We start from the raw sequence: 8,970 nt of genomic DNA on the forward strand, positions 1-8,970 counted from the left end.
CACCAGCCCCCCTGTTGCCAGGTCCAGTCCGTGCTTCTGTTCTCGTCAGTCAGTTCGTCACAGTTGCCTACTCCCTTCCCGAGACATTTCTTGTCATTTCCCTTCCGCTCCCTCCTGGTTCTCCGTGGCGTGGCCACAATGTGGTGGGGTGCCCAGGGCTCTCCGTGTGCTGTCCTCTATCCGCACACGCTGTAGGTGTGCTCGTGTGGTGCAGTACACATCGATGACTGACCCCCACCGTCTGTCTCCAGCCAGGACCTCTTCTGAGACCAGGCTCCATGTCTAACTTGGCATCACCACACGCATGGTCGGTGTCTAGACCTAACTCAGCCGAAACGGAGTCGAGCGCCTGCACACCCAGCCATGTCCCCCCAGCCTTTCCTGACCCAGCGAACAGCAGCGCCAGCCACCCAGTGCCTTAATCCAAAGGTCTAGGGATTTTGTGTTTCCTCTCCCCTCCCCTCAGCATCCAGCCAAGTCTAGCAGCAAATCCTGTCGCTTTGACCTCCAAAGCACACCACACATCCACTCACTTACCCCATCCCGGGTCCTTCTGCCCTCTTTTCTTGCCTTAGACTTACTTGAAATGGACTTACTGAAATTGACCCCCGGCTTCCGTTTCTGCGGCTCCACACTTCCGTGCAGAGCGTGTATTAAAAAACACAAACGGGATTGTGTCACCTGTCTGCTTGGCCCTCCTTTCCCAACCGCCCGGCTGCCGGCCACCTCTCCAGCCTCTGCCTCCCGCCTGTTCTCTGCCCTCCACACACGTGGGTCTCTCAGCGTCTGAGTCTGACGTCCTCCCTACCTCGGGGCCTTTGCCAGTGCATTTTCCCTCCCTCCATCCTGCAGACACCGTTCTCCCCTGTGCGCTTCCCTTCTCCGCTTAGGACCCCTCCCCGGAGAGGCCTTCTGACCGCACCCCGCACGGCTGGGAGGTCTCCCTGTTTCACAGGCTCCTGGTGCTTGTCTGTAATGATGTATTTGGCTAATGTCAGCCTCCACCTTAGGACTGCCGGCCCCATGTTTTTGGTACTTGCTGAATGAATACATTTGTGTTGCCAGTGACAACTTGTGTCTTGGGGTCAGGGTGTGTCTTCCAGGGACCAGTGCCTGGTATGTGACAGGCGACAAAAAGAAGTCTGCTGAATGAAAACGGAAAGGACGTGATGAGAAGCACTCCAGAGTTTCCACAACATCACTACAACTGCCCTCCTAAGTCAAATCAAATCTCCTTCCCTAGAAAATAATGCTGTGCACTGGGTAATCTTCTGTGGGCTTCCCACACGTGGTCTCACCTGCCCTCACGTTTCTTTAATGTTTGTTTATTTTTGAAAGAGGGTGTCAGCAGGGGAGGGGCAGAGAGAGGTAGAGACAGAGGATCCAAAGCAGGCTCTGCGCTGTCAGCACAGAGCCCAGTGTAGGGCTCGAACCCATGAACTGTGAGATCGCTACTTGAGCTGAAGTCCGACGCTTAACTGACTGAGCCACCCAGGCCCCCCTTACTACCCACCTACCCACGCTTTAACGACAACTGAGGCAAGCAGGGCTCATAACTGGCTCAAGGTCCCATGGCCAGGAAGGAGCAAGGCTGGGATCTGAGCTCCCCGCAAAGCGTGCGGTGGTTGGGGGGAATGACTGCTTCCTGGAACTAAGCGCCTGCAGGGTCGCCCCCACCCCACCCCTCCCCACCCCACCCCCCGCCCCTGCCACCATAGCGCAGCACAGCACAGTCGTGTGTCACCATTCGTTGGCCTCCACGTTAAGCAGGAGCCTCGTTTACTTTTCACTATTGGGGAGGAGAGAGGGAGCTGTTTTGTGTCTGTGTAAACAACCATGCTGTGGAAAAGCAGGACAAGCGGCCGCAGAACCTGGCACTCGCCGGCAGAGCGGGTCCAAGCAAGCAGAAGCAGACACGAACAGCGCGCATCGCATCGCATCGCTTTCCTGTGGCCAGTGCTGCCCTCCGGGAATCCTCCTTAGGAGGGAAGAAGTCTCTTGAAATTGAACTGCTTCTTCCAGCAGAACAGCCAGCAGAGGGGCGCCTGGGTGGCGCAGTCGGTTAAGCGTCCGACTTCAGCCGGGTCACGATCTCGCGGTCCGTGAGTTCGAGCCCCGCGTCGGGCTCTGGGCTGATGGCTCGGAGCCTGGGGCCTGTTTCGGATTCTGTGTCTCCCTCTCTCTCTGCCCCTCCCCCGTTCATGCTCTGTCTCTCTCTGTCCCAAAAATAAATAAAAAACGTTGAAAAAAAAATTAAAAAAAAAATAGCCAGCAGCAGCCAAAAAATACATTATGCAACCGGAGTTTATCACCCCGAAGTGGGCAGCTCGGGAAGGATCTGTAGATGCTTTGAAAGGCAGATGGTCGCCCTCCCTGCGGCCCGGCCCGCACGCCGGCCACCCATCATCCACGGGTGTGCGCCCATGCCAGCGATGTGCTTCCTCTGCGAGGGTCTTTCGGGCTTCGTGGGCCAAGAGGCAAAATCAAGCAGAGGAGATGGGTCCTTCAGTAGCAACCGTTTTGGAATGTGAAAAACAGGCGCCTGGGTGGCTCAGCTGGTTAAGGGTCCGACTTTTGATTTCAGCTCAGGCTGCAATCTCACGGTTTGTGGGTTCGCGCCCTGCATCAGGCTCCGTGCTGACAGCGGGGAGCCTGCTTGGGATTCTCTGTCTCCCCCTCTCTGTACCCCTCCCCCCTGTTCTCTCTCTCAAAATAAACTTTTAAAAAAATGTAAAAGCCATTCTTAGCTCACAGAACATACAAAAACAGGCATCAGGCTGGAATCTGCTGACCCCACTGTATCCCAATAATAATATTAAAATTTTATTTCCCTGGCCTGTGGGGAGCACTTTGTCAGAGTCTCAGATTTCACACTACTAACAAGCCAAGGAGGGAGCTTGCCATAAGCTTGTGCATGCGGGCGGAAGACCCGAGTCTCCTGGGTCAGAGGCAAGGCCCAGCGCCCGACTCAACGGCAGTGGCTGGTGTCGGTGTCTCTACACTGGCTCCTCCCAGGGGACGCGAAGAGCCTACAAGACACCCGTGTGCTCAGCGGGTTGCACTGAGCTTAGGAACCTAGATCTCCATTATACCGGGCAGGAAGCACGCCTGCCCCTGCTCCAGGGACACACCAACCACATCGGTCTTCCAAGACCATTGGGCTAAACAAAGATCCCTGCAAGGGTAGTTAGGATCCCATTGGTGTGTGTGCAGAAATGTCAGAGGCCCGTGGAGAACTGGGACCCGCTCTATGTGCATTTATTGGACAGAGTCTTGGAAATGTGACAGAGTGCTCGTGGTCCTGAAGGTGAGAAGTGTGGGCGTGGTGAGGGTCACCCTCTGCTCAGCGTCACAAGCTGCAGTCAAGGTCGCTGCGGCTGCCTCCTTGCTGGAGCGTGCTTGTTGGCAGAACTCACTCAGTGAACCCGAGACCCCTCTGTTCCTACTGGCTGGTGACCAGGAGCTGCTCTCTATGCCCAGAAGATGCCCTCAGTCCTTTGCCCATAACACAGATGCCTACTTCTCTAAGCCAACAGGAAAGGCTTTATCCCTTTGAATCTCTCCTTCCAAGAAGATCTCGCCCGATTAGTTCAGGCTCACCAAAGATAATCTCCATTTTGATGAACTCCGAGTCCAGTGGTTTGGGGCTTTGGTTACTCCTGCAGTAAGGCTCAGTAATTTCACCAGCAGCCAGACTCACAGCTCCACCCACACTCAAGGGTCTGATACAGGGCTTGTCCACCAGGGGGGGGAAATCTCAAAATGCCGCTTACCATATCCATAAGTCTCTGTATTGTCCCTACTCACTGTCACAGTGACTGAGCAGAGACTGAAAATGGTTAAGAACGGGTGGCAACAGGGGTTGCCTGGGTGGCTCAGTTGGTTGAGCGTCCGACTTTGGCTCAGGTCATGATCTCAGGGTTCGCGAGTTTGAGCCCCACATTGAGCTCGCTGCTGTCAGCCTGTTAACGCAGAGCCCGCTACACTACGGACCCTCTGCCCCCTCTCTCTGCCCCTCCCCAGCTTGCGCTCTCCCCCCAAATAGGTCAATATTTAAAAAAAAACAAACAGTGGCCCCTGCCCACTTTCACTTATTTACCAGCTGTCCATGTTTTAGGTATAAGCACAGTTATCAATGTCACGGTTTCATTGGATTTAGGATTCTTAAATTGATGGTAACTAGAAAGCTTTTTAAGATACAGTAAAAAGAAAAAAAAAAAAAAAACCCTCTACAGAGGCCAGGAGAATAACCTTGACTCAAGCATGACACTTCCTCAAGTTGCTAGGCATGGGGAATAAGCTTAGGAATTCCCTGAACCTGCACGGATGGGTTAACAAGGCCTAGAGAAATAGCCACAGGATGAACACACCCAAGTTTGGGTAAAAAAGGTCAGGTAAATGGGGCAAAGGCCCCCAGAATAGGACAAAAGTATAGGAATAGTATAGGAATAGGAAATCACAGGATGAAAGTATCCAAAAATAGTAAACAAGATTAGGTGTTCAGGGGGGAAATGCCCCCCAACTTAGTACAACAGCAGAAAGCTGCTTTCACAGGAAGGAAGGACCAAATTAGGTGAACAGGTAAACAGCGCTATGAGACCTCAGTGGGGCGTAGTTGCCCAGAGAGGAGCTAATTAGCAAAAGAAAGGTGTCTTGTCGACCCTGACGTAGCTTGCTCCGTCTTTCTCATCCCCTAGGTCACTTTAGGTAAACAGAGGTGGGGCCTCACGTCTGCTGTAAACAACCTTCCACCCAGTGTCAGGAGTCTGTTTTGTATTGACCCAAACCCCTAACAGCGCATGTCTTCAACACCCCCTTTCCCTCCTGCCCATGAGTTAGTGTTCACGGTTTCATTGTCTCTTGGTACTCGCCCATCACGCTTCTAAGCCTTCTGACCCTAATAAAAACGGAGAAAGGACCCTTACTTGGGGCTCCTGTCTCCTCCTGGACATTAGCCTCTCGTATTTTAATCCCGCGTCTGCCCTGTTGCTGGACAAGAGGGAACTCCAGATCCAGAGTATACGAAAGCTGGGTAAGCCTTAGGAGATGATCACAATTTTTTTTCTGGCAGGGAGGGTTCTGGACGGCACAGCCATCGTAACCGCGGCCTCAGTAAGGGCCGCGTGTTTACTGTTCCCCTCTCGGTTCCAGCAGCGCCCCGCCCCCGGCGACCACCGAGTGCTGAGTCAAGTCAGACTGCAAAGGCAGGCTCGCTCTCTGGGCTCAATTTTGAGACAGCGTCTGCCGGGCGCCCTGGCTGGAACAGCGATGGGGATCTGGGGGCGAGTTCGGCCTGCAGGCCAATCGTAGGGGCCTCTCTCCTGGCAACGGTCACACTTGGGTTGATAGCAGAGATGCTTTCTGTGCGCTTCCCTTGGGTCACAGAGAACATTAACGCGTCGACACAGACGTCGACGTTTCCTAATTGTTTACGGCTTCCTCATCTTTCTTCATCTCTCGAGAGATGCGGGGCCTCACGTCTGGCCGGCTTTCCTGCACGTGTGTCCGAGCAGCCACGACGGCAGGTGGCACAGGAGTGTCGCACGAGCGCCAGCAGCTGCCCCGGCACGGCCTTTGCCCCCTCACCGCGCTGCTGGGCACAGGGAGGGCCCGCCGCGTCTTGGCTCCCAGGGATGTGTTTCCACGCCGCAGCCCCTCGTGCTTTAGGAACCACGGCCCAGCTTCGTGGCTCCGGGGACAGGAGCGCAATATGCAAAGCAAACAAAACAGAACAAAGATAGGTTGGCTCTGCCACGGGCTGGGGGGCCTCACCTCAAGCAAGACTGCGCTGGGGCTCAGAGGGTGCTAAGGGCTCCCTCCTTCCCGGCCTCGGCCTCGGCCTCGGCCTGCCTCGGCTCTCCTCCCCGAGAGCTGGCTCAATTCTCACCTCCCGTAATGAGCTTCCTGTCGGTACAGGAAACCCAGCCCCCAGTAGCTCCGCAGCCATGCTTGTAATTCATGAGAAAGGAGCTCTCTTAGGTGGTGGCTGGAGAGCCAGTCTCATGGAAGGTTCCAGATGGCCCAGGCAGAACCACGCGTCCACCCCCTTGGATCTCTGCCGAAGCCCGAGGTCGGCCATCCGGCGAGGCCGGGCCTGGCAGCCCCTTGGGACAAAGCCGGGACCCCCAAGGACCCGGAGGAGGGCCGGGCAGACAACCGGGCAGACGCTCTGGAACACTGGGCTGCCAAGGCCCTCCTACTCGGTGGGTGTCTCTCTGAGGAGAGCAGAGGGCCTGGCAACTGCTGTCAAGTCGGTGCCACCCGTCCCTGTCCCTGTCCCTGTCCTCGGGCCCTGTGCCCTGCGGCCCCTCACTGTTGACGCACGACCAGCCCAGCCCCACGGAGCAGCCTGTGTCTGGGCGACTTTCCCGTCAGGGCCAGAGCTCAGCTCATGTCTTCTACACGGAAAGCCTGAGGGATTTCTGGAAAACAGGAAGTGTGAAGGGAGTGCAGGCGTCACAAATAACAGCAGAGGTGCCAATGTTGGAAGCAACGGGTGCACCGGGATAATTTTGGGATAAAAATTATCGTTGAAAACAAAGGGCCAAAAATAAAGGTTGGCCGTGGAACACAACGGCCCGTCTAGAAATGGAACGTAGGGCTGACTCAGGACTTGCGGGAGGAAAAGCCGCGGGGCCGTCCCCTATCCTGCAACCTGGCCAGTTCGCTGAAAGAGACTTTCATACAATGAAACTGGGTGACAGGGATGTATGGACGTTCATAAAACTATTCTTTTTGCATGTATATTTGGACAATTTCAATGGTTTTTACAAAAAGTTGTGGCATTTTGAATTCAGAAACAAGCCATCTGTGCGTGAACTGTGAACTGTTCGTACCTGAAAAAAGAGAGTCGGAGTGGATTTCTTACCAAAGGAGCAGCGCTGACGCAGCCCCTGGAGGCCATGGTCTAAAGGAGAGCATTTCTCGGGCTCTTAACACCTCTTTCAAAGAAGAAAGAAGAAGGAGACCTTCAGACATCGAGTACGACCCTCTCTTGCCCTGGAGACAGAGGCAGCCTCATTTGCAGCCTCTCAGTGAGTCATCCCACACCCCTGGGCTTCCAGGATGCAAGTAAAACGCATGTTTATTCTAGTGTGCGCACCCCTGTCTCTCCAGATGTCATCATACCTGCGTCACACTGTCCCCAAACACTCGCTCCGATGAGACTCTTCCCCGGGCGTGCTCCATGTCACATGCGCTGAGACAAAGGATCGGGAAAAAGCCTTTTGAGGTCAAAAACTTTGAGGGGGCCTCCTATGCTAACTCTCTTCTGGAAAGTGGTGAGGCTCGTCAGGAAGACGCCGCGTAAGGGTGATAAAACCCCTCCTCTTGGAGGGTGGCATGTACTCGTTCCAAAAACGTCCCGCACGACACTCTCTGGTGAACACTGACAAAAGTGCAGCGAGTGACTGAAGTAGCAATTAGTAAAGACGGACCGCGCGTTCGCCAAAAGACCGTTTCCAAGCTGGGAGCACTTAACCAGAGCATAGACGGGCTCAGGGGCGCATTTCCAGACAGCCGCGCAGGAGGTGAGGAGGCAGGGACTTCGAGATTCACAGTGAGTCGTCACAACATTAGAACTTTCTTTAACGACACAGAATTGGTGAGTGGTTAGCTCATAGCAACTTTTGGGAAACGTTTGGGAAAGAAAGGTTTTGTTCGCGATTTCCAGGGGCCTAAGCGAGAGGTGGCCCAGGTCGGGCTGTCTTGCAAAATAAACATTAATCTCTGTATAACCAAACTGGTTTTGTCTGCTCAGGGGATTTTCAAAGCAGGTCTCCGTTTGCTTTTGATTCTAACACCCGCCAATGTTGGGGGGCAGGGAAGCAGAAACACGAGAACACCCAACAACGACAGTAAGCACTGGGACTCAGTCTTAGTAATAAAAACCACAAGGACGTATAAGTAACAGATACTGACATTTGGGAAATAGTTTTTCAGAAAGCAAATCTCACTCTCGTGGAAAATCAACTTTGGCCGGCGTGATAGATTCTCACGGGCCAAATATCTGGCAGCGAGGATCCCAGGACGTTGGCACACATGAGCCCCCCCCCCCCCCCCCGTTAAGACAGGGAGGGGGAACGCAAGGCAGGGAAACAGGAGTAACACGTGACAGCCTTGGGTCGGGGAGGGGAGGACGTCAGAGGGGGAGAGGGACCCAGAGGGAGGTGGGGAGGTGGGAAGGGGCAGGGAAGCCTGCGGGGTTTGAGTCTCCGCGAGCAGCCAGTGGAAGGAGTCGGGGGAGGGGGGAGCCCAAACACCTGGAGGAAGCAGAGAGAACTGTCAGCGCGCGGCCTGGGGCGCTGGGTCCTGGACCTCGGGGCCTGCGGTGCATCAGCTGGGGCAGCAGGAGGGAGGCCCGGAGGGCGGCAGGGCCAGAGCGTGGGGACGCTCACGGCCACTTGGTGTGATGGGAGTCGGGCTTCTAGACGGAGAACCACCTGCAGGGCAGGCTAGACGGAAGCAAGGAAACCGGGGAGGCTACTGCAATCTCCCGAGTGACAGAGGTCGGGGCTTGGGTCAGGACCTAGTATGTGCGTGGTGGGAACGGTCAGGTTCCGGACCGGTTTTGCACGAAGGCCAACCAGAGCTGACGATGCAGGGATGTGAGGCACAGGCGCGGGGCGGTCAGCCTGAGAGCCTGGGAGGACGGAGTCGTGGCGGGTGGAGACGGAGGAGACCGTGGACTACGGGCTGTGTGGATTTAGGGTGGGGGCAGAGCGGAGTCTGGGTCGCACAGGCTGTGTCTGCGACGTCCGTCAGAGGTCCGAGGGGAGACGCTGAAGAAACATCGGGCTGGAATCTGGGTAGAGCCCACTCCGGACGCACTGCTGACCGTTGGTCCGCGTCTCGCAGGAGCGGGAGCAGGTGAACACCCGAGCCCACCCCGGAGGCGTGCGGGCGGCCGGCACCACCTCCTTGCTGTGGCCCGGGGGAGTCGCAGGACTCTGTTCTGCAGGTGTCTGGCTT

General features: G+C 55.6%; 1 protein-coding gene and 1 long non-coding RNA gene across 2 annotated transcripts in view; one reads left to right on the top strand and one right to left on the bottom strand.

Annotated features, from left to right (window-relative positions):
- RPS7 (ribosomal protein S7) overlaps nt 1-8,970 on the top strand; it is a 119,572-nt gene that overhangs the window by 68,589 nt on the left and 42,013 nt on the right. The gene's annotated exons all lie outside the window — the stretch shown is intronic.
- Nucleotides 6,710-8,016, bottom strand: LOC131484300 (uncharacterized). The gene is made up of 2 exons (XR_009248149.1): nt 7,129-8,016; nt 6,710-6,941 (listed from the first exon to the last, which is right to left on the bottom strand). It is a non-coding gene; the product is annotated as an uncharacterized LOC131484300 (long non-coding RNA).

The sequence above is a fragment of the Neofelis nebulosa genome, chromosome 9 (assembly GCF_028018385.1).
Source record: "Neofelis nebulosa isolate mNeoNeb1 chromosome 9, mNeoNeb1.pri, whole genome shotgun sequence".
In the NCBI taxonomy this organism is placed as follows: Eukaryota; Metazoa; Chordata; class Mammalia; order Carnivora; family Felidae; genus Neofelis; species Neofelis nebulosa.